This window comes from Apium graveolens, chromosome 10 (assembly GCF_009905375.1).
Source record: "Apium graveolens cultivar Ventura chromosome 10, ASM990537v1, whole genome shotgun sequence".
NCBI lineage: Eukaryota > Viridiplantae > Streptophyta > Magnoliopsida > Apiales > Apiaceae > Apium > Apium graveolens.
In genome coordinates this window covers 177,794,432-177,820,339 of record NC_133656.1, presented here as the reverse complement: position 1 = coordinate 177,820,339, position 25,908 = coordinate 177,794,432, and the positions used below count along the sequence as shown (strand labels likewise).

At 32.0% G+C, this 25,908-nt stretch overlaps 1 long non-coding RNA gene and 1 pseudogene across 1 annotated transcript; one reads left to right on the top strand and one right to left on the bottom strand.

The window, feature by feature from the left end:
- The first annotated feature begins 7,116 nt into the window (after positions 1 to 7,116).
- Positions 7,117 to 8,034, top strand: LOC141692678 (uncharacterized). The gene is made up of 2 exons (XR_012562869.1): positions 7,117 to 7,347; positions 7,429 to 8,034. It is a non-coding gene; the product is annotated as an uncharacterized LOC141692678 (long non-coding RNA).
- A 4,615-nt stretch (positions 8,035 to 12,649) lies between these two features.
- On the bottom strand, positions 12,650 to 14,122 carry LOC141691347 (tyrosine decarboxylase 1-like; annotated as a pseudogene).
- Positions 14,123 to 25,908: the final 11,786 nt, after the last annotated feature.

Genomic DNA, 25,908 nt, shown 5'->3' with positions numbered 1-25,908 from the left:
TAATATCAACTCCGAAACTCATTTTCTCATGCACTACATAGTGTGGGCTCAAAAGTTTTTCCCGTCTGTCAGGGTTACTATTCATTAAACGTTTTACAAGGTCTCAAAAATTCGAGTTATTACAAAAAGTATTGAGTCAGATATCTTTAAAACTAAGAAGATTTCTTGGAGACTTACTAGAATATAATGCATTTGAAATGTGTATGTGGGAATGGCAGGACGAAATTTTCTTTTCCAAAACCTTCGATTATATTAGATACGCCGGAAATCGTTCCAACTTGAGCTTCAGTTTTGGTTATATAGGTAAAATATTTTCGGTTATGTAGAATCGTATGAGTTGTACTACAATCAACAATGCATATATCTTCAGAATCCATTCTGTATATAATTAAGAAACATAATTTATTTGATAAGAATATACCACACTACATAGTTCAAATAAAATAAAGCACACAGTACACACTACTATAGTAATTATATGAAACTAATCTTCAGCCTCCCATATGGGAGTTTCTTTAGGTTCATTTGGACCATTAATGCTTATTCCTCCAGTTTTGATTTTCGGGAAATCATCCATCTTATTGGTGGCAAAATTTGTTTCTACCATTTTCTCCTTTGATTTTTGAGAAGATTGGTATAGATTACCAAGATGATTTGGGGCATGAAAATTACGTGTCCAGTGCCCATCCATGCCGCACTTGTAGCAATTTTTTTCAGTTTTTCCTCCTCGTGGTGCCTTTCTTTTCATCTGTGATTCAAATTGCCACTTCCGGTAACCAAAGTTGTTATATGCGCTCCCTGTACATATCTGCTAAGTTGATATTATTAGGATGAAAAGTTGATAGTGTTTTATCGATTTTTCTTTTCTCTGTAACTTTCTCACACACATAATAAGCCTAGAACTTATTTTGAACAAAGCAGAGCTATATGCTCGGACACTCTTAAAATCCTGAAGTCTTAAATTAGCCCAATCAGTTTCAGATGCAGGTAGATAAACTAGTTTCTGGTGATCGAACTTATCCTTTAGATTTTTCCATAAAATAAAGGGATCCTCGACTTCTAAGTACTCATATTTTAAATCTTCATGCATGTGGTGTCAGAGAAAAATTATAGAGGTAAAGTTTTCTTCAGTCGTGAATTTATTTTCCGCTTTTATTGTGTCGCTTAATTTCTTTGAACCCAAGTGCAACTTTACATCTTGTACCCATGTTAAATAATTATCTCCAGAAATGTCCAAGGCAAGAACGATAAGCTTGTAATATTTTTCATACTAAATCTGAATTAACACGAAAATTATTAAACTTTAATTCATCAATGTAAATATCACATAAAATCCTACTTAATCAGGTGCGTTAACAAGTACACGGTAATAAATGTAAATATTATTATTATCATTGATATTATAAACTGATCTATATATAAAATGAAAAATGGATTTTCACCCGCCATACGGACGTCTGCGTATGCAGGTGATCTCCGACCAGTAATAAATTAAAGTTAATAATCCTGCATAAGTTAGTCAGGGCAAAAAGTTATTATCCGATAGTTATGCAATTTATAAATAAAGGTTCCCAGTATACTTCGGTATTACCCAAAATTTAATGGTACCGTAAAATAATTTTAATAGACGGTGCTCCGGCCATATATATTTAAATTATTAGTAGAGGGTGTAACCACATCTACTTCGGTCATATATATTTAAATTTTATGTAGCGGGTGTAACCACGTCTACTCATATATATGTATATTTAGATTAAAATTATACCTTCTTAGTTTCGGCAATGATTCATGTTGATAACGTGTTGTAAAAATACTCGTTATATTATAAACACTAACTATGAAGATAGAGTGTAGAGAGATAAATGTGAAACAGTAAAGAAAGATAGCCACTTGATGTGTGTTTTGCTTCATTCTGAAGAAGGCTATTTATAGCCAAAACAATGAATAAGTGTATAATTTCTAAGTCTATATCTAGCCTTACTATTGTTTGACAATAACAATTAATTTATAACAAACTATGATTTTTCTTTATAATATTAATTAAAGTATTGTTGTTGCGAGTCTGCTAGAGATAATGGAGCGCAAAAAGTCCAGCTGCCATATAAGTCTTCAAGTCAAACGTATAATTTGAATTATTGTTAAAAGTCCAGCTGCCAATCTCTATCTCATTGTAGTCTCTTTTGAAAATGCCAACGAAAGTTGATGTTTTTACGAATATTTTTAATTCAATTACAATACATGTGAACGAGCTAAACAATATATATTGTATCATAAAACTGAATTAAATTATAAATTCTAGCGGTCATTACATTCCTATTTATACCTTTTCGTACTCTTCATAAAAATTCAAAAGCTTTCAAAATCAAGAAATCAAACACGTAATCTCTACATCTTAATTATACATATGTACCTTTGTCAACGCCTATTTACTAACACATTTAAATGGATAAACTCACCTAATATCAACACAAGTATATTTTTCCCTATCTTAACTATAAAATAAAAAATATTTTAATAGCATACGAGTTAATCTTACTTCACCTGAAAAATAAAGGTTGACCGGAACCTCCTTTTTAGCTAGAATTTATTCGCTCCTAAGAGTATTTTCAACAATCTTTTTTATATGAACTTTTAAGTTCAAAAATAGAGAATGATGTTAAAATTTGAGCTCGAAAAGACGCTCTTTCAAACCTTAAGAGCTTTTCTCTCTCCTCAACTTTAAGAATCTCTATCTAGCTCTTAATTTACATTTTATATTAAAATAATCTCTCCACTTTCTTTCTGTCTCCCTCTTATTTTATCCTTTTATAATTTCAATATACTTTTAATTATAAAATAATATATAAAGAGTGAGTTTAAAAATTATTATGGGAGATGAACCTACATTATATTGTTATGAGCTAAATTTTTATATTATTTTTAAAGCGTGAGCTAAGAGTATCTTGGAGATATCTTTAAGATACCTAAAATATATCATATAACACATTTTAGATATTTAAAATTATGCTATTTCTACAACTTATGAGTAAAATACAATGGACAAAGGTTACCCTATGAAAATAAAGGAATAATGAGCCTATAAATGTAAAAAAATATGGCAATGTAATAATATTATATATACGTATAGTAAATTGTATTAGAAATGATAGAAGTGAAAAAGTAATTATGAAAATTTAATATCATAAATTTAGAGTGTACGAAGAGTTGAACAACTATAAATCTATAATTCAATAAAAAAATTCAAAAAAAATACTGTATTTGGGGATCGAGTAAAAAAATGTATAATTATATTATACAAACTGGGGATTCTAACATGTGACGAAACCAATAATTATCCTTCTTTATTCTTTAATCAAGTGAGCAAATCCTTGCAGACTTATACACACTTAATTGTGACAGCCAGGAGTTATAAATTTAAGATTCTGAATATTATTTTAATTAATTATCCCAAAAACGTTACTGAAATATGATAAAAATATGATGACTTATTATCTTTTGATCAATTATTAATTTTGAAAAAATCCGGAAGAAAATTAAAGATCCCAGTTACGTGAAAAATCTTGCTAACTCCTCGATACTTGACATTATTAATGTATGGGTAAATTAATCAAAGTTTTTTTATATTACAAAGTTGAGTTAAAAATTATATCAATGTAAAGCATACCTAATATTTTTTAATATGCAATTTCAGTTTTTCAAAATAATTAAAAAAATGGGTCAAAAATTGATCAGTTTACATGGAGATATGTGTAGAAATTTGTAAAAGGAAGTAAAAACTAAAGTGAACTTAATTGATATAAAAGATCAAATATGAGCAATGACACGAAGTCTTTCTGAACTATGCACTGATGAGCAAAATGACTAATGGAGAAGGGAGAGAGCTGGATGAATTAGGATACAACAAGTCAGTGCATGGTTGTTGCTGCCCTTGCAGCCACAAATATGTTTGCCGCAGGAGGATTTACAGGAGGATCTCTTAGCATCTTTACATGTAAAACAGGTTGTTGGGCTCTTAAAACTTTTAATCTCAATTCTCAGACGTTATCACCATGATTGCCTTCAGTTCAAACTTCTTAATTCATACTTTATGCAGAAAGTATGGAATGGACATATATAATAGGCTGGTGTGCCTGTCATAATATTTGCTCGGCTACAACATTGTCTTCGTTTGAGGTGATTCATTTACCATCACTACAACTACAAGAAAACAAGGCTAAATACAACCGCACAAATACAACCGACATCAAATTCAACCGTTTTCGGTTAAAATTAAGGGCGCGGCTAAATACAACCGCATGCGGTTGTATTTAAATACGGTCGTATTTACGCGGTCAAATTTAGTACTAATTACAACCGAATAAATACAACCGTATTTATATACAACCGTATACGGTTGAGTTTAGGCGTGCTCCTAAAATCAACCGCGTTCGGTCGAATTTAGTCTTACTAATTACAACCGAATAAATACAACCGTATTTATATAAACCCGTATACGGTTGAGTTTATGTGTGCTCCTAAATTCAACCGCACTCGGTCGAATTTAGTCTTACTAATTACAACCGGATAAATACAACCGTATTTATATACAACTGTATATGGTTGAGTTTAGGCGTGCTCCTAAATTTAACCGCATTCGGTCGAATTATTTTTAAAAAGAGCGGAAAATTTCTGGAAAAAAATATAGAAAAAAATTTACACGAAATTTATATTTTAGTTCTTGCAAAAAAAGATTATTATGATAGTTAGATATTTATGGTTCAATTAATAATTATAATTTCAGTTTTAATTTATTTTGTATTTGTTTTAAATTATAATCCAACCATACGGATATGAAAATTGTCAAAAAAAAAGTTCACGGAAAAATGTAAGTAATTTAAATATTTAAAATTTAACTATTTTGACATCCGTACAGTTGGATCATTCATTAATATTTTTAAAAATATCGAAACATCAATATGGGATTAAACACTAGTTAGAAGTACTCGTTAATTTTCTAGTTGACTGTTAACAAAGCAAACCAAATATATTTATTTTTTTCTAAAATTTTTGTCATATCACTAAAATATATAGATCTTGACATCCGTACGGTTGGATCATTCATTAATATTTTTAAAAATATCGAAACATCAATATGGGATTAAACACTAATTAGAAGTACTGGTCAAACTACTATTTGACTCTTAAAAAGGCAAACCAAATATATTTCTTTTTTTTCCAAAATTTTTGTCATATCAATAAAACATATAGATCTTGACATCCGTACGGTTAGATCATTCATTAATATTTTTAAAAATATCGAATCATCAATATGGGATTAAACACTAGTTAGAAGTACGGGTCAAATTACTAGTTAACTGTTAAAAAAGGAAACCAAATATATTTATTTTTTTCTAAAATTTTTGTCATATAACTAAAATATATAGATCTTGACATCTGTACGGTTAGATCATTCATTAATATTTTTAAAAATATCGAATCATCAATATGGGAGTAAACACTAGTTAGAAGTACGGGTCAAATTACTAGTTTACTGTTAAAAAAGTAAACCAAATATATTTATTTTTTTTCTAAAATTTTTGTCATATCACTAAAATATATAGATCTTGACATCCGTACGGTTAGATTATTCATTAATATTTTTAAAAATATCGAATCATCAATATGGGATTAAATATTAGTTAGAAGTACAGGTCAAATTACTAGTTGACTGTTAAAAAAGTAAACCAAATATATTTATTTTTTTCTAAAATTTTTGTCATATCACTAAAATATATAGATTTTGACATCCGTACGGTTAGATCATTCATTAATATTTTTAAAAATATCGAATCATCAATATGGGATTAAACACTAGTTAGAAGTACGGGTCAAATTACTAGTTGACTGTTAAAAAAGTAAACCAAATATATTTATTTTTTTCTAAAATTTTTGTCATATCACTAAAATATATAGATTTTGACATCCGTACGGTTGGATCATTCATTAATATTTTTAAAAATATCGAAACATCAATATGGGATTAAACACTATTTAAAAGTACTGGTCAAACTACTCTTTGACTCTTAAAAAGGCAAACCAAATATATTTCTTTTTTTTCTAAAATTTTTGTCATATCAATAAAATATATAGATCTTGACATCCGTACGGTTAAATCATTCATTAATATTTTTAAAAATATCGAATCATCAATATGAGATTAAACACTAGTTAGAAGTACGGGTCAAATTACTGGTTGACTGTTAAAAAAGAAAACCAAATATATTTATTTTTTTCTAAAATTTTTGTCATATCACTGAAATATGTATACCTTGACATCCGTATGGTTGGATCATTCAGTAATATTTTTAAATATATCGAATCATCAATATGGGATTAAACACTAGTTAGAGGTACTCGTCAAACTACTCTTTGACTATTAATAAGGCAAACCAATTATATTTATTTTTTTCTAAAATTATTATCATATCACAAAAATATACAGGTCTTGACATCTGTACGGTTGGATCATTCATTAATATTTTTAAAAATATCGAAATATCAATATGGGATTAGACAATAATTAGAAGTACTGGTCAAACTACTCTTTGACTATTAAAAAGGCAAACCAAATATATTTATTTTTTTCCAAAATTTTTGTCATATCACAAAAATATACTGATTTTTGTCCCAAACTGATGTTTGGAGTTTTTTAAAAAATATTTATAAAATGTGGTATTTATGATAAAATCGATCCAAATCATGAATTAAATTTTTTCTTAAAACATTGAATTCTCAAAAATAAATTTTAAAATTTAGAATATAATAATCTTTGTAAGGAAAATATTAATTAATATTTATGTCCTGTAAAAGTTATCAAATTATATAATAATAATAATAATAATAATAATAAAATTGACACTCCTAAATTCGACGGATCGCGGTAGTATTTAGAGCCACGTCACCGATCTGCGTGAATTATATCTAATGGACCATATTCAACTACTATCACAACAATCCAACGATTGAAATTACATTTTATAAAAAATATTTACACGCAAAAACAAAACAAAATTATATATAAAGAAACTAACCCTAAACCCCCCCACCCCCTACCTTGCGCGTTCCAACCCCCCCCCCCCCTCTTTCCCCTTTCCCTCACGCCGCACCTCCCTCCCCCTTCGCTGTTTTTTTCCGGTCAACCTACCTCCCCCTCCCCTGTTTTTTTTCTTTCTGTTTTTATAGTATGTTGTATACTTCATCCTAGCTTCATAATAGTACTAAAACTATATCTCGAAAATGGGATTTCAGCTTCTACTGAAGGAAATACAGGAACCCATCTTTTTCAAAGTTGGAGTTTCTCGATTCAAGGTTGGTGTGCTGAAAACGGTGAATTATTGCTTGTCTATCAGTTTATGCCTAATGAAAGTCTTGATAATCTGTTGTATCCAGATTCTGAACCCATTTGGTGCCGTCCCAGATGGCGAAATGTGGATGGTTGTGTTGTTTGTAGCTCAAGTGTTCGAGTTAATGCCTCAGAGAGTGAAAAAGATGGAAATGGTTATATAACATATATAATCTGAGTTCATAATAAAATGGTTACACATATATAATATTGTTGTCGGCTTGGCCTCTGTTTTGACTTATTTGCATTAAGAATGTAAACAACAAGTGATTCACAGAGACATAAAGACTAGTAACAGTATGATGGATGCAAATTTTAATGCCAGGCTCGGAGATTTTGGGTTGGCAAGGCTGATGGATCATGACAAGAGCCCCGTCTTTCGAAAATGGGATTTAGTTGAGTTTAAGGCTGCCGGAAACTGGACGGATTTTAGGAAGCTCGCCGAAATCTGGATATTTTCCGGTTTCCGGCTAGTTTTTTTTTTGAAATTTCTGTGCGTAAATACAATCGTATTCGGTAGTATTTAGAATCCTATTTTCGACCAGATACTGTTGAATTGAATAACTGGGCGGGCCTTTTGAATTTTGTCATAAAATTTAATTGTTTGGGCGGGACATTCGAATTTTATCCGAAAAATTAAATTTGACCGGAAACGGTTGTATTTAGTCGGTTGTATTTAAGCGGTTGTATTTAGTCGGTTGTATTTAGTCGGTCGTATTTATTACTAAATACAACCGGTTTACTAAATATTACTCGAGCAAATACAACCGGTCCAAAAACCGGTTGTATTTAGCTAAATACAACCGAAAACGGTTGAATTTAGCTAAATACAACCGGTTTTAAACCGGTTGTATTTAGCCGTTTTTCTTGTAATTTTAATTTCAGGCCTTTTGTGTTCTGGCCTACAAAACGTATGCTTTATAAGTAGAAAATTTCTTTTTTATCATTAGAAACTGATCAGAAAAATGTTTTCATGTCATATGTTAAACACCAATTTTCAAGTAGCAGTCATACCAGGACTAGAATTTTTCAAATTAGCCTAATGAACTTATAAAATTTAAAGTTGCATCCAAGAAAAATGTATATTGCACTGGAAATATGGAGCACTACGATACTGTCTAGGATATTCAATTTTGCCTTCTTTTTTCTTGCCAAGTGATGTTGCAGGGTGCACTCCTACAAGACCTTAATTTCTGCAGTCAATTTTTGACGTATCATGAGAGCACTATTTCTCGATTGACATGAATTTAACGGACTTGAATTAACAACCTTTATTAATAAGTAAAATCTTATTTAATTGATACTACCTCTTTTTAGTTAATATTTTAGTTTCACTTATTTTTTTTTCACCACATTTTGATTTCACATTTTACAATTAATGTTATAACTGTAGGTGTATTATTTTTATTATTTTTATTCCTATATGATTCTACATGTATTATTTTTACCCGTTTTTTGAATTTTATAAGTCATACTTTTTTATTATTTTTATAGGCTATTTTTAGTTATGTTTTAAAAGCGAAACCTTACTTTGGTTTCACTTATTTTTTATTTCACCACCTTTTGATTTCACCTTTTATGATTAATTTTATAAATTTTATTGTATTATTTTTATACATTTTGATATCTAAATGACTTATAATTCTATATATATTATTTTTATCTGTTTTTTGAATTTTATAAGCCATACTCTCTTTTATTATAGGTTTGAATCCTATTTTTCATTTTGTTTTAAAATAAATAGATTTATAAATTGGCCCAACTAAATAGGTTACAAAAAATATAAACCACAACCGAGTAAATAGTTCATGTGTTTAAACTTGAATATTTTAATTTTAATTTTTTAATTATTGGTGGAATTCCATTTTAATAAAATGATATGGATATTATAAACATTCACCCCTAGCAAATAATAAAATTGTTCAAATCTTATTATGATTACAATTCTATTTCCGTATAACTCTAAATTAGTTTTTGATAGGGTACTTGGTTTAATCTTAGTACGGTTACGCCGTATTTTAATTTTACTCCTGAATTTCTATTCTATGTAGAGTTCTCTGTTGACTTTTAACGAAATGTAAATTATTGGAATCATATTATAATTACGATATTTCTATTTTTCGTATAATTTTTTTTATTAAAATAATAAAATGAAATCTCTTATACATTGTTACTAATAAGGGAAACCATGGAAACCATCTTTTAAGGATACTTTGATTTCACCCCTTTTCTCGGTTTCGCGAACTTTTGGTTTCACCCCTTTTTAAATCTTACTACAGCTCTAAATATATCATTATTATTCTTTTTTTATTCCTATATGACTCATAATTTTATATATAATATTTTACCCGCTTTTTGATGCTTATATACCAAATATTTATATTACTTTTATATATAAATGCAATCATATATAGATTGCAATTTCTACATTAATGCCTCTAAAATTCTATTTTAGCACCAAATGCAAATTTATGCATACATAAAGAATGTTTATTAGAAAAAAATATGCGGTCACAAACTATATAAAACATAAATTCAGCTAACAATAAGAAATGTAATATGCAATTATTTAGTAATATTGATTTAATATTTTGTTAAATTATCCGTTGTGTTGCTCATTGCATGGTTAAAATTTCAATGTAAAATATATTAGTCATGTCTTTTCAGACATAGAGACATAATAATGTTAAGTTAGTTGTTTTAATAAGATTTGAGTTAATGAAAACTACATATAATTTAAAAAAAATTGCAATAAGATTACAGTTTTATTTATTATTTATTACATTCTCATATACAACCTCGTACCACTACACCATATCGTCACATGTGCTTTTTATCGTACACATAATATGTAAGTGCGCTAAATAAATATTTTATTTAACTTGAAAGATAGTTACTTGAATTCCGCAAAAAAAGATACTTGAATATTTGTAGGGTTAATTTTAAAGAAATGAATTCCAAATATAAAGTTAGGGTCCGCAAGAGTTGACTCAGTTGGTTAAATAGGGGATAATTATCCTCTTGATCAGAGCTTCGAATCCCACAGGAGGAGAATTTATGATTATGACTCCTGAGGCAGAGCCTGTCGCTTAAATGTGGTTTACTTGGTTTACGTGATTTACAGGCTAGTGCGTGAGCCCGTGGGGTTTATCCAATACGCAGCCGAAGGGTAGCGGCTGCGGGTTCCCTACGATAATAAATAAATAAATATAAAGTTAGGCATAGTATATAAATGGATTATTGTATTATTTGTTAATCAATTTTTAGTTTAAAAATATATCTCTTATATTTTTAACATATTTTTTATCATAAAAAGTAATTAAAATGTACATATATAATTTTTAAAGAAATAATTGAAAATAAAATCGATTATATATAAATAATCTATATTGGTATTACATATTTAGATAAGTTTTAATTATAATGAGTCAATGCATTTTAGTTTATTTCGAATTTGAAATCAGAACTTGGCCCATTGTTTAAAAAATACTCGAAATTTGACTACATGACCCGACCGAAAAATATGATCACATTCTACGTTTAGTAAATTTAAATTACAATTTCGGCGAGAATATCTTACCAATAATGTGAATTTTTTTAAAATTAATGGGTTTGAGGACTTTATAAGATCAAGTCAATTGATTATTTGTATTAAAATTACTAACTTCACTCGTAGCGCATTATTGTATTTGGGAGTTGTCCTGATTTTAAAAATATTCAAAATTTGATATGAGATCTCACAAGATTTGTTAAAACTATGATAATATATTAAATCGATTTATTTTTCATTTTTTACTTTAAAAAACTAGCTTTTTAAAAAAGAATTACTTTATATAAGAAATATTCATTGGTCAAGATAATATTGTACAAATATTTTAAATTAATTTAATATTTTGAATTATTCAAATAAAAGTTATATCTATACTATATTGTATTATTTGATTCAATGCATTTTATACTATTTAAAGAAAATATATATATATATTGTTCAATAATTTGAATGAATTAACTAATTCAACTGATATTTATAAAATTTTATCGAATTGAAAAATATTTAATTTTAGCAGAATAGTATGCAATGTTATCAAATTACTATATAAAGAAATATTAGAGTTGTAATGAAAGAAACTTAAAAACTGTTTAAATAACGATATAATTACAATTTTTACTCGAATTCTAGAAAAACAAATTATGAATATCAATAATAAGTCTTTACAATATATAATATATTTTTATGTTACAACCATGATTGATATTCGGTTGCGTAAAAAATAGATATAGATTGTTTGTCACTGATAATGTGAATACTATATATAAATTATTGTAATTTATTTATTACATAATTTTATTTTTTGAATAATTATAAATGCGTGTTATCTAAGTAATCAATTGCCTCAGTAGTGGTAATAATGATTATATATATTAATAAATCAAATATTTAGCATATAAATAATTGAAACTATCATAATTTACTAAAAAATGTAACATACGATAGCTGACACACACATATAACTTAATTTTACTTTGTTCATATTAAGGTAAATAAAAAACTTATATTTTTTCATACATATATACGTTTAATTTCAAAAACTAGCATTTTCATTAAATCACTTTTATATTTATATTATTGTATATTATGATTGTAAGTCATTCTAATTTAAGTTATGCATTTTTTATCTTTTTAAATTGAGTAAGTTAATTGTAAGTTAGTAGTGAATTAAGTAATAATATAGATCGGTACAAATAGTTTATTTAAATAAAATTCAAAATTTTTGGTCAACTTTGTATTCAACATATATGTTAATTTTTAGTTTTTTTTGTAAACATACTAACAGCATTCTATATATTAAATTTAATCATTTCATTTTAAACTTATACCGACTAGCCTTTTATATTCATTCCTTAATACAATTTATCACAAACAATAATATATATATTTTGCTTAATAAATTATATTAGAAACGTTATGTAATTTGATAATGTCTTGTACGAAAATAATACATTAATAAACAATCAATTTTGTATTTGATAATGTTAGAAGTATAAAATGAGTTATTAAAATAATTACAAATGTCACATGTCACATGTTGATTGACTAAATATAAAAGGAACCCTGCAGTTACATTAACAGGACCAATTGAATTTTTTCATTATGTCACATCACCCATACCATGTCATTTTGTGACAATTTTTTATAACTTTTTTTTTTGCCTCAAACATTACTCTTACAATAATACAAGAAATCACGATCCCTTTAGTTTTTTTTTTTCACTCCAGAACAACGTCAGTTTTTTCTTGAATCAGCTTCCACAATTCACTAACATGCCTTTCCTCGGTTAATGAAGTTCCAATGGCACAACGTATGACAAAAATATCACCCAAGACTGCATGAGTCATATAAGCTCGTCCACTTGAATTTACTGCTTCCATCAATTTCCAGTTTAAAACCTTCGAGCTCTCCTCTCCTTCTTTTTCATACGGTTTTAGTCGAAAGCAAACAAGGGAAAACTTCACAGGCACCACCACTTCGAACCTGTTGTCAGACTTGACCAGTGCCTCAAAATGTTTGGCCAATTCAATGTCACTTCTAATATGTGTCATTAGATTGTGTATACCATATCTACGCAACACAAACCACAGCTTTAGTGCCCTGAATCACTTGCTAGATGCAATTTGCCAGTCCATGAAGTCCACGACTTGCTTAGATTCACTAGCCTCGTTTCTCAGAACCTCGTCAGTCACAGACAAAGAGTCTAGCAGAACCCTTGGACTTTTCACCCATAGGCAACTACAATCCATGTTTGTTAATAACCATTTGTGGAGATTCATGCTTATGGAATCAGCAAACTCTATACCTTGAAGATAATGCCTCAACTCGGGACATATAAAAGCACTTCCAGCATACGCAGCTTCAATATGAAGCCACATACTATATTTTTGGGCCAATAAACCAAGTCCCTCAACAGGATCAACGGAGCTAGAAGGTGTGGCTCCAGCCGTTGCACAAAGAAACAATGGCACTAAACCTGATTCCAAGTCACGTTCTATAGCCATCATAACATCATTCGGTTTTAGTGCAAAGCACGTAGACAATGATGTGGGTATGACACGAAAATTCCTAGGAGGAATCCCAACTAATTTAGCTGCCTTCTTGACAACAAAATGTGTTTGATCAGACGCATAAACGACTAGCTTTGTTATATTATCTTCACCATATTGTTTCAAAGCTTTGTCTCTAGCAGCAGCAAGTACACATACTAGGCCTTCAGAAGTACTTCCATGTATAACTCCTCCACCGTTCCCAGCAAAAAGAAACGATTGAGGGAGGTTAAGCATTTTGCCTAGCCAATCCATGACAATCATTTCGAGCTCTGTTGCTGCTGGAGAACATATCCAGTTGAAGCCGACGACGTTCAGAGCATTGCAAAGCATCTCTCCATGAAACGCAGCATTACTTGTAGTTGCGGGAAAGTAAGCGTAAAAGTTTGGACTTTGCCAATGGGTAATGCCTGGAATAATGTTGGTTTCGATTTCTTGGAGAATGGATTCAAGTGAAGTTGGCTGAAAAGGAGCTTCTTTGGGGTACAGATTTAAAAGAAAACCTGGTTTAACTTGGCTTCGAACAGGGTACTTGTCTACATTCTTGTAGTAACCTGTGATGAACTCGATTACTTTATTCGATTCACTGGAAAAGAATTTTAAGTTCAAGGGATCAAATTTTTGAAACAAGAGGCTACCCATGTTTTTCTCTGTAATATATTATTCAGCTGTGTCGCTTATATAAGCAAACAACGAAGCATACTATACTAGAAGTATTTTGCTTGTTTTTTTCGTTTCTTGAAACATTGATACTTTTTTAAAACTAGGTGTCCAGCCAAATTTATCTGCACCTCAACCAATGGTGGAAAAGGTTAGCACGATATCATATACATAAAATAACACATGGCGTATAGTTAAATGGGGTCCGACAATAAATAGACTGTTTTGTTTAGTTTTGTAGCAAAAGTCGGTCCCTGCGGGTGACTCCAAATCTCATGTGTTTTCCGTACCTAGGATGTTTTTTCGGGGAAATTTTTTTAGTTTTTTCGACTCGGATCAGAGATATGAACTTCTCATATTAATGTTTAAAAGTTAACTCTTTGGAATAGTTGTTTGGTCTTAAATTTCAATTTTGAATAAGTTACTTGGATGTTTCAACTCATTTATATAAATACTAACTAAAACGTCTATTTATTAAATATTTTTTTTTCAAAATATTAAAATATAATATGCTAATTAACAGCTATTCACTCTAAGCTAACAACCTAAAATCCAGGAAATTGAAACCTGACATTATGATAGTCAAAACAGTAATAATTATTATGTGGTTGAAAAGGCCGGAATACAATATAATCAGGTTTCATAATTATTATGTGGTTGAAAAGGCCTGAATACAATACAATTAGGTTTCATACTAGGGTATTTCCTGGAAAAAAAAAAATCTTTTCACAAATTGGAAAAGATATAGTAAATTGGAAAACTAGGGTACATATTTAAAAGAAAATGTGGTTTAACTGAATAAAAAAATTGTAGGCGTTTTGTGGTTGAAAGGACCCCGAATACGGGACAACCAAAATGAATGGTATAGTAAGTTGGAAAATAATTCACGTGGAAAAACAATAAGTATTCATACTAGTTTCATATTTATTTATTTTATTCAAGGGAACCCGCAGCCGCTATCTTTCGGGTACGTACTGGGTAAACCCCGCGGGCTCATGCAATAGTCTGCAAACTACGTGAACCAAGATAAACCGCACTTAAAGGACATGCTCTGGTTTAGAAGGTATAATCATAAATTCTCCTCCCGTGAGATTCGAACCTTTGACCAAGAAGATATCCTCCCTTTAACCAACTGAGACAACCCGTGCAGACTACTTACAACATTTAGGATGTGACTAATTTAGATAGTTGGTTACAGGTTAGCCAAGAAGCTAGGTTGTATGGTGATTACAAGGATCCCGAAGTCACCCCTCCTGAAAGAGACTATGAGCTAACCCCTGATCAAAGAAAGGAGGGAAAATCTTCTAATGCAGTAACAATCACTCCAATTTCACAAATTTCTGTGAAGGATCATAATGTCCAGAAGTGGAAGGATTGTACATTGTTAATTGATAGTGATAGTAAGGGTCATTTACTACAAATGTAACATTTCATAAGAATGTTTGATATTTACCAATATTATTTTGTAGTTGTGGATGATGTTACTAAGGAATACCCTAGTCCAATGAAGGTAGCATGCAATGATCAGGGCCCCCGACAACTTATGACTTTTGCCAAAATTTCAACATACGGTTGGAAAGAAGTAGCTAATTTTCAGAAAATGGACACGATACACGTTCATTTTCTGAGAGGATGAATTGTAAGTATTCGAGAATGGTTTAATCTGGGGTCATCTATCATACGAATAGATGACTGTACCCATGAGGTGGACTATTATCTTCAATCCCACCAGGGTAGTTACACCTAACACACAATCTGGTTGAAATTTGGCATCTTCTACTATTGTACAAAGTTTGTGTTCAATTTGAAACCACAGGTAGACGAGGTCATCTGAACTATGATAAGTTCACAATTCATGGTGGGTACTCTAATATCTTAGCTGTTTTCTAGAATAAGTGTTGTGTATCGCAATATCATAATATGTTGGAAGGGATATTAGTATGTTGTTTTGATTTTATGTTGTCCAGTAGTAATACAATTGTTTAAGGGGGGTTGGAAACAATTATATAAACGTTTCGAACAAGTATAAAAAAAAACAATTCTTTATATTTCTGATAAAAACTGTTACAAACTCTCTGAAGAAATTTTGATGTTCTTGAGAGCTGCTAGGTCGTACAATGCTCGAGTTAATCACTATGTGATGACCTAAACTGTGTTTATATAATACACAGCTGCTACAAATCAATCTAACATATGCATTATCAAATACTAACAGAAAATGATACATATCTTTAACTGAATATACAAAGTCCTATCACTCAGAACGAACAGATATCCATCCCTCAAAATAAGGAACATAATCAATCTTCACAACAGACTACCTTCAGATGCTGATGTTCTGCAAATACTGATGATGCATCAAATCCTGATGACACATCAAATACTGATGACATCTAAAACAGTCAGATCCTGAGCTCCTCCTGATCATTGAGAATCAGCACGTAACAATCTTCCCCAATTTATGCTTAATGTAATGAAGCACAAATTTCATTCTCAATGATGCCAAAACCAATTACAAAATATGCAAGGAATAAGGCTTACTTCAGTATCCTAAGATAACTGACAGTTGTTTCCAGAAAGTCATTCAACCTTTCTTCCTCCTTGTCTTGAAGGACTTTGACAAGCTTTTTCTTCAACTCTTTCTTCTCTTCAATATCTTCTCCAAGCTGATAAATGGATGATCTTAATTTAGAGATCGAACTCTTAGTTATTTCAAGATCACCAATCAACATAAAGCTTAAGCTAACATCTTCATGATCAGGACTGTAAGATAACTGAGGATTGTTGAGAAAAACTTTTAGAACTGCAGCTCCCTTTTTCATCTTCATTTCTTGACCAGTATAAGTTCTGTACATAGGAACATAATAACCATTGTATTTGTCTTCTTTATTCATGATTCTTCTTCTGATACTCTCAAGTATCATAGAAGACCAGTTTCTGGTGACATTGTCCTCAATTCTAAGAAGATAGTGAATATATTTTAACTCTGTCACAGTCTTCATCAAGAATTGCTACAATGTAAAGCTTTTAACTTTACCATCTCTCAAGAAGTACAAAATCTCTTCTCTAACATCACCAAGATTTATCTTCCTATATACAATCTTTACAGCTTCAACCTTTTCAAGATGTGAAGGAGTAACTCTTTCACCAAGATTGTCAGTCTGAATATCTGTGTCCAGTAAATCAAACCTCAGAGTTTCCATTCCAGAATGACCAATACCTCCTCTAGTACGAGTTTTAATAAGCTTTAGATTTTCATTATGTTCTACCTAAGAAGGTTTCTTGATGGACTTATGAATATTCTCCTAATCTGAAACAGGATCCCTTAGTCCCGCTGACACAAATTCAATATGCTTGAATCCTTTAGGATAAGTAAATGAATAAACATCTTTTCATCTTTTATCCTTCTTGCTGAGAGGAGCATACCCTGTAGATAAATCATGAATCTTCCCTCTTATTTTATGCCACAGCCCTCTCCTTGAATTTAGAATTCTTTGCACATAGTCAATGTATGCTTGATCATCTCTCCTTCTGTCAATTATTTCTTGTTCATCAAGAATCGAATCATCCAATACTTTGATTACCTTTTTATCAGTGTCAAAATCAGTTATCAGGTTCACAACATTAGGATCTATTTTTTCCTCAGGATTTATGTCTTCTTCAAGAGACACATTTGCATTAGTTATATCAACTTGAGTAATGTCAGTGGTTGATTTCTTCTTTCTTTAGACAATCATCTCTTCAGTATCCTCAGCTTCTTCTTTTAAATCGTGTTCTTATACAGGAACAAAACCTTCTCTGAATAGAATATTTAGAAATGCATAATCAATTGCAGACACTTGACTTGGTTTAGAAATTCTTCCTCTCCCTCTTCTTTCTCTGGCCCTTGTAGTTCTTCCACCCCTTTTTCTTCTTCCTTCAGAGGTGTTTGCTTCAGCTTCAATTTGAGCCATTAACTCCTTCTATTGCATAACAGCTTCTTCAGTTGTTAGATCAGGAAATTCTTCAGTTATCAACCCAAGAGCACTCTTGACATTCTTTTGCTCAAACCTTTTATCTTTGTAGTACATAACAATCTCTTCACCTGTTTTCTTGTGTCTGTAAGGAAAGAATAATCCTTTGGCATCTGCTAAGTTAGAGATTGTAACATCAGCAGTTTCAGAAGCATCAACATTAGTCTTGTGATTAACTCCATGAGCACCAGTAAACTTTTCTTGTCCCAAAAAACCAGATCTTTTAGAATATTGAGGTTGTTGGGCAATATGAGTAATTTGAACATTTGCAACCGGATTTTTATCATCATCACCATCAGTATCTTTACCTTTCAACTGAATAGAGTCAGGTGTACATTTTGTGATAGCTATCTTCTCCCCCTTTTTGGCATCAGTATTTGAAAGAAGAGAAAATATAGCATCCAATTTATCAGCCATTGAAGACATTTTATCTTCCAAGGAAGAAAAACTAGTATCCATGCTTTATTGAGATTGAACCACGGCTTTAACAGAATTTTTCACACTTATGAGTTCAGCTGAAGTAAGTGGATTAATCATAAATATATCAATCTTATTCTGTAAACTAGCATGAGATGTCTTTATATCAGCAAGTTCAGAGAGAATTCCTTTCACGGAGATGGTAGAGGCCTTTAGATGCAATTTAAGTTCAGGGTTGTGAAGTCCATCATAGGCCCTGTGAATATTTTGCATACCAACAGCTGAGGAGATAGAAGTATGTGCATCTCTCCATACAAAATCCCATTCAGTCTTTCGAAAATGCTCAGCATTAACATTGTAATAAGAAGGATCAGCATTGAAATGTGAAGAAGAACCAATATTGGACTATTTAGATGCATTAATAGCAGTCTTAAGCTGAGCTGTGTCAGAATCATCATGATCACTATCTTCATCAGAATCAGAGCTAGACAGACCCTCAGAAGAGTTTGTAGAGCTAGGCAGAATTGCTTTGCCTTTAAGAGGATCCTTAGCATTAAGTGTTTGTTCCTGATGAGATCCTGAAATATAAAACAAGGTAACACCTAAATCTCTCTTTTCTTTTCAAGTGATCTCATCACTTCTCACACAATATATTACTTTTAAGAGTAATATGTTTCTCACATAAGAAAGTTTATAAGTAAAGAAAAACGTATAAAATTATTTTCTCAAAACTGCCTCTCCTTTTTCCTGGACATGAGACTGCCACTCAAAATTTAATTTTCTCTCATAGTATTGTCACACAGTCTCACAGAAAAGCACAATCACACATTTTGCAAAGAAATAAGAGATGGATGAGAGGAGTAGTATGCTTGTCATATAAATAGAGGTAACCTCAAACAAGAGAATATTTATAATCATACAAATATGAGGAACAACAGAGAAAAATAAGCAAATCCTGAAGGTGAGTCCTCAAGTAGAAGTGATGATAGTGGATGAATAAACAACGTATCAGGATGTTTTAACAAGCTAGTTAGCAGCAAAGAATCATCAGTAGAAGCTGCTTGAATGGATAGTCGATCAACATCAGGATTTTTTTAGCATCGGGATTTGATTTGTCAGGAGAATGAACTAGGCCAGCATCAGTAATTTGAACTGATGGTTCTTGTGGGGCCTGGGGAATATGAGCTGCTTCAGCAAGAATTAGTGAAGGTTTTTGTGTAATCTCCTCAAATATTAGATCATTAATAACTGCATCCACCTTTGATAATACATTCTGATGATTTTCTTTTATTGCAGCAGTTGTTCAGAGGTAGCAAGAAGATCACCTTGAGCAATATCAACAATTATTTGTGCAGCCTCTTTGCCTGCATCTTCCTTTTGAGAAGATGGTTCTTGCGTGACTGGATGTGTCTCAGTTGCTAAATCCCTTTGAGACTTAGGTTCTTGTGGACTAACATCCATAGCAGAGGACTGAGCCTTTTTCTTCTTTCTGATGTACCTAACCACATCTTTAGCGTCTCTTTTCAACTTGCTCTTGTCAGTTTTCTTGGTCTCAGCAGTTTCTTTGTTCACTGGAAAAATTTTGATCAGAGCACTAGCATCAGTAGTTGGCTCCTTAGTTCCAGCTGCATTAACAGAGTCATCAGGAATTACAACTGATGATTTTATTTTCTTCATCCTTGGCCCAATGGGCATCTGATCATCAGAGTTAGAATCATATTGCATGATCAGCCTTCTTTTCCGGACTGGAAAATATTCTTCTTTCTTCTCACTCTCACTCAGTGAGGCCTGTTGAGCTCTTTGCTTAGATTTGACAGATTTCTTAACCAGCCTTTTTTTAGTACAACTGACGCCTTTTGAGAGACATCAGAGGAGGCTGATTTAGGAGCTGGATTGGAGTTCTGTTTAGGAGAAGGAATGTTTGGATTAGAAACAAGATGAGTAGTATCTTGTTCCACAACATCAGGAAATGTTACAGAGGTGCTAGCATCATGATTTGTAGGAACTTGTGAAGGAGTAGGTCTATTTCTCAATAGAAATTTTCTGACCTCCTGAGGCAGGAAAGGAGGTCCTGAAAATTTATTCTTTTCATCTCTTTTAATATGATCAGTGATAGCCTTATCAGAAATTTGAAATACAGGAAGCAATTCATCATTATCAAATTCAACATTAGGGCATAGAAAATTAAAAATTAGTTGAAGAAATCTAGTATACCCTATTACTCCTGATATATCCGTTCTCCTAGAAATTATGAATTAAAGAATGGTGTTACCATAGTCAAAATTACAAGAATAGAGAAGAGAGTACCCAATTTTCACAGAAGTAGACGGAAGAGCATCAAAATTTGTTGTCTTATTCAAGAAATATCTGCTGATGTAATCAAAAAAGAAATTACATTCTCTCTTTAATTTTATCCTTGTCAATTTTCCAATTGTTGTGATATCACCTTTGTAGTTCAGAGTTCTGAGCATATCAAACAACTACTCAGTTGCATAATTATCAGGAGCACCATCACAAGCAGGCAACCTCAATGCTTGAACCAAAACATCAGCATCAACCTCGTACCTGCGTCCCTTATATTCAAAAGAGAAAGCGGTATTTATTTCATTAACTAGAGTTGTATCCTATACCTGTATTACAGCCCCGTATGATACCTTATTAGGATTTGTGAGAGCATATCCAATTGGACATTGGAGTAAGAAATCCTGTATATCATGAAAAGATTGAGGAAACTGCTGATGTGTAAGCGGAGCCAAGTAGTTATTGGTTCCGAAAGTGTTGCCATGAATAATAGTGGTTTGGCTGAAGAAGGGTGAAATCTCAGAAGATGACATGATGTTTGTAGGCGTTGAAGAAAAGTATTCGTTAGATGTGAATAGTGAGGCTCTGTTTATGATGATATGTGTCACAGAGGTTCTTGTGCAAATATAAGTTTGCAAAGCTTAGTTGTATGTAACACACTCTGAGAAGGAAGCTTAGTGAATTAGACTTCTGATAGAGGATAATTACTGAAAAATAGGAGTGGAAAGTGGAGTAATATGCGGAATTAGCAACAAATGACACACTGCTCTTTTAATAAATTGTTGTGTGACTTTGTTCAACAATTTATCCACTTTTAAACAATAATTAAGAAGACAATCACTTTTTAGCATTAAACAATTCAAAAATCAATTTTTAATAATATTCTAAATTAAAACATGCTGACCTGTCATCAGTATTTGGTACCTCTTACCTGTCAGGATTTGACATCGTCAGAATTTATCGATTCAAATTCATCAGTGTTTGTCAAAACAACTCAAACTTATCAGAAAAACCATAATTTTACTCTTAAGAATCATTAAAATATACATGTTAATAGTGTGATTTAGAGATTAATAGGCTATAATTAAGAACAAGCACATGCATACACAACTAAGGAACATAGATTATGTATGGTAAACAGAACAAACAAAATTTCATTAATAATTCAAGAGAGTACATTTCATGAAATTTTTGATTGCATGCATAGGTGATTACAAGAAGATCCCAGTCTAATGGAGAAGAACATCAACAGCCTTAATCGAAGAGACAAGGTTGTTATGGTTTGTTAGTCCTCATGCTCTACATGAACAATATAGCAAGACGAATGATCCGTTCATGCTGACGAATAGCTTCTCGTCTTTCTTCCTCCAAGCGATCGAGATGGATGCAATAATTCATTTCGAAGAACAGGAGATACGCCATGACCTCCTGTGGAACCCAGTTCCACACTTCATTGGGAATGGTAGTGATGTGCCATTCCTGCTGCCAATCTTCGCAGCTAAACTCCACAGTGAAGGTTTTGTAGTTCATGAACAGATTGCATTGAACCATTTTTGTGGGAGAGGAGAACAAGAAGGAGAGAGTTAAGATTTGAGTGTTTGTAAATATATGATTGAACTTGATGAGAATGATGGTTTAAATAACCGAGAGAGAGAGAGAGGGAATTTTAAATGACTAGGGGTCTAATTAATTATTAAGTGCAGAGTTAACTTAATGATTTAACCAAAAAAATTATTAAAGCGCGTCTCCCTAGACTGATTTGCAATGATGACAATGATATATATTCATACATGCACATTTAGAAAATAAATTCACTTAATTTATCATGCATATAATAAAATACATCAAAAATTCCAATCTTAATATATTGAACAACATTTAGGACATATCAGGATTTGATCAATCTACGTTAGGATTTGATCAAATATAAATTTAAAAGAAATTATCTGTCCCAACTAACCATACCAAGTTCATTGAAAAGCTTTGTAAACTTTGTTACGACCTACTCCGATTCAATTTCTCGAAAGAAACCCGAGACCCATGCACAGGCTCCTTTCATTTCGTTGCTTCAGGTAATGGCTTCGTAAAGATATCAGCCAGCTGCTGATCAGTAGGAACAAAATGAAGCTCAATCGTTCCTACCATGACATGCTCTCTTATAAAGTGATATCTGATGCTGATATGTTTAGTAAGAGAGTGTTGCACTGGGTTTCCTGTCATAGCAATAGCATTTTGATTATCACAATAAATAGGAATTTTAGAAAATGATAATCCATAGTCCATGAGTTGGTTTCTTATCCATAACAACTGAGCATAACAGCTCCCAGCTGCTGCAATATATTCAGCCTCAGCAGTTGAAGTAGAAATGGATTTCTGCTTCTTACTGAACCATGAGACTAATTTGCCTTCCAAAAACTGACAGCTCCCAGATGTACTCTTCCTGTTTATCTTGCAGCCATCAAATTCAGCGTCTGAATATCCACATAATTCAAAATCAGCATCCTTTGCATACCAGAGACCAAGTGATACAGTACCCTTGAGGTATCTCAAGATTCTTTACTGCAATAAGATGTGGCTCCCTTGGATTTGCCCGAAATCTTGCACACAAACAGGTGGCAAACATAATGTCTGGCCTACTAGCCGTTAGGTACAAAAGAGAACCAATTATACCTCTGTAGTTTATGATATCAACTGTTGTACCTTCATGAGGATCAAGCTTTGTAGCAGTTGCTATAGGAGTAGTTGCAGTTGCACTTTCTTGCATGTTAAACCTTTTCAGCAAATTATTTGTGTACTTCGACTGATTAATGTAGATACCATTATCAGTCTGTTTAATTTGCAAACCTAAGAAGTAGTTCATCTCTCCTATCATGCTCATTTGATATCTCGATTTCATCAACTTTGAGAACTTATCACACAATTTTTGATTAGTTGATCCAAAAATGATATCATCCACATAAATTTGAACTAAAAGCAGATCTTTACCTTGATTCAGATAAAATAAGGTTTTATCTATTGTACCTCTTTTGAATCCACTTTCAAGCAGAAACTGAGCAAGGGTCTCATACCATGCCCTAGGTGCTTGCTTTAGTCCATAGAGTGCTTTATCAAGTCTATAAATGTAATCAGGATGTTTGGGATCCACAAAACCTGGTGGCTGTTCAACATAGACTTCCTCTTCAAGTTCTCCATATAGAAATGCACTCTTGACATCCATCTGAAAGACTTTAAGTTTCTTGTGTGCAGCATATGCCAAGAAAATTCTAATTGCTTCCAGCCTAGCAACAAGAGCAAATGTTTCATCATAGTCAATGCCTTCCTATTGGGAATATCCTTTAGCCACCAATCTTGCCTTGTTTCTAACAATGGTTCCATCAGAATCAGTCTTATTTCTGAAGACCCACTTTGTGCCTACAATTGACCTATTTTTAGGTCTAGGCACCAGCTTCCAAACTTCATTTCTTTCGAACTCATTAAACTCTTCTTGCATAGCTATGACCCAATTTGCATCCTTGAGTGCATCTTCTACTTTCTTTGGCTCTTCTTTTGAAAGTAGATTGTGATACAAACATTCATTTTGAGTTGCAGTCCTTGTCTTTACACCTTCATCAGGATTTCCACTGATCAGATCAGGAGTATGATCTTTAGTCCATTTTATGGCACTAGGAAGTGTCCTTCTGGAGCTAGATGCTCCCCCTGAATTGTATGCCTCATCAAATGCATTTGAGGCTCCCCCTGAATCAGTGCTGTCATCTCCTGATGAAGTTTTGGGACTTGACTCATGTCCATCTGAAATTGAATCAGCATTGGATTCTGAATAACCAGATTGAGAAGAACCTTGAGTTGATTCTTCAGTGTTAGTACTATCAGTTGAACCTTGTTGTTGCTCCCCCTCAACATGTGCAGGTTCATTAGTACAATGATCATCTTCAGAATTTGAAAGAGTATCCGGATTTGGATCATCAGTAATTGATAGTTCATTAGAGTTTGATCTAGATTCCAATAGTGCATTTTCATTTGCAAAGATTAGACTTTCATGAGAGTCTTCTTCAAAACCAGGAATCTTCTTATCATCAAAAGATACATTTATGAAGATAACTACAGTATTTGTTCTCAGATTGAAAACCATGTATGCTCTTGATGGTGAGTAACCAACAAATATTCCTTCATCAGCTTTTGATTCAAATTTTCCTAGCTGATCAGTATGAGTTCTCAGAACAAAGCACTTACATCCAAATACATGAAGATGTTTGAGACTGGGCTTCTTTTCTTTCAGAATCTGATAAGGAGTAACACCATGTATGTCTATCAGTGTGATATTCTGAGTATAACAGGCTGTGTTTACTGCTTCAGCCCAGAAGTAAGTGGGTAGTTTTGCTTCTTCCAGCAGAGTCCTACCAGCTTCAATCAGGGTTCTGTTCTTTCTCTCAACAATACCATTTTGTTGGGGTATGTCAGGAGCTGAAAATTATTGTTGTATGCCTTTGTACTTGAAAACTTCCTCCATTTTTGAGTTCTTGAACTCAGTGCCATTATCACTTCTCAGTATTTTCACTTTGTGGGTGGATCCATTCTCAATTTTCCTTATATGATTCAGAAGAATTTATGGAGTTTCATCCTTCCTGTGTAGAAAATAAACCCAAGTGTATTTAGTGAAATCATCAACAATTATAAGTGTGTACCTTTTCTTGTTGATAGACATTATGTTTACTGGTCCAAAGAGATCCAAGTGTAACATATGATATGGCTCAGTAATAGAGAATTATGTTTCACTTTTGAAAGATACTCTTCTTTGCTTAGACTTTTGACAAGTATCACAAAGACCATCAGATGAGTATATCATATTTGGTAATTCTCTTACTAGCTCCTTCTTGGCAAGTTCATTGATTGAATTGAAGTTGAGATGTGAGAGCTTCTTGTGCCAATTTCAGCTCTCATCTACTGATACCTTTGAGATAAGGCACGTAGCTTCTTGCTTAAGACTTTCATGTAGCCTTGCTTCATACATATTGCCATGTCTGTATCCCATTAAGACAA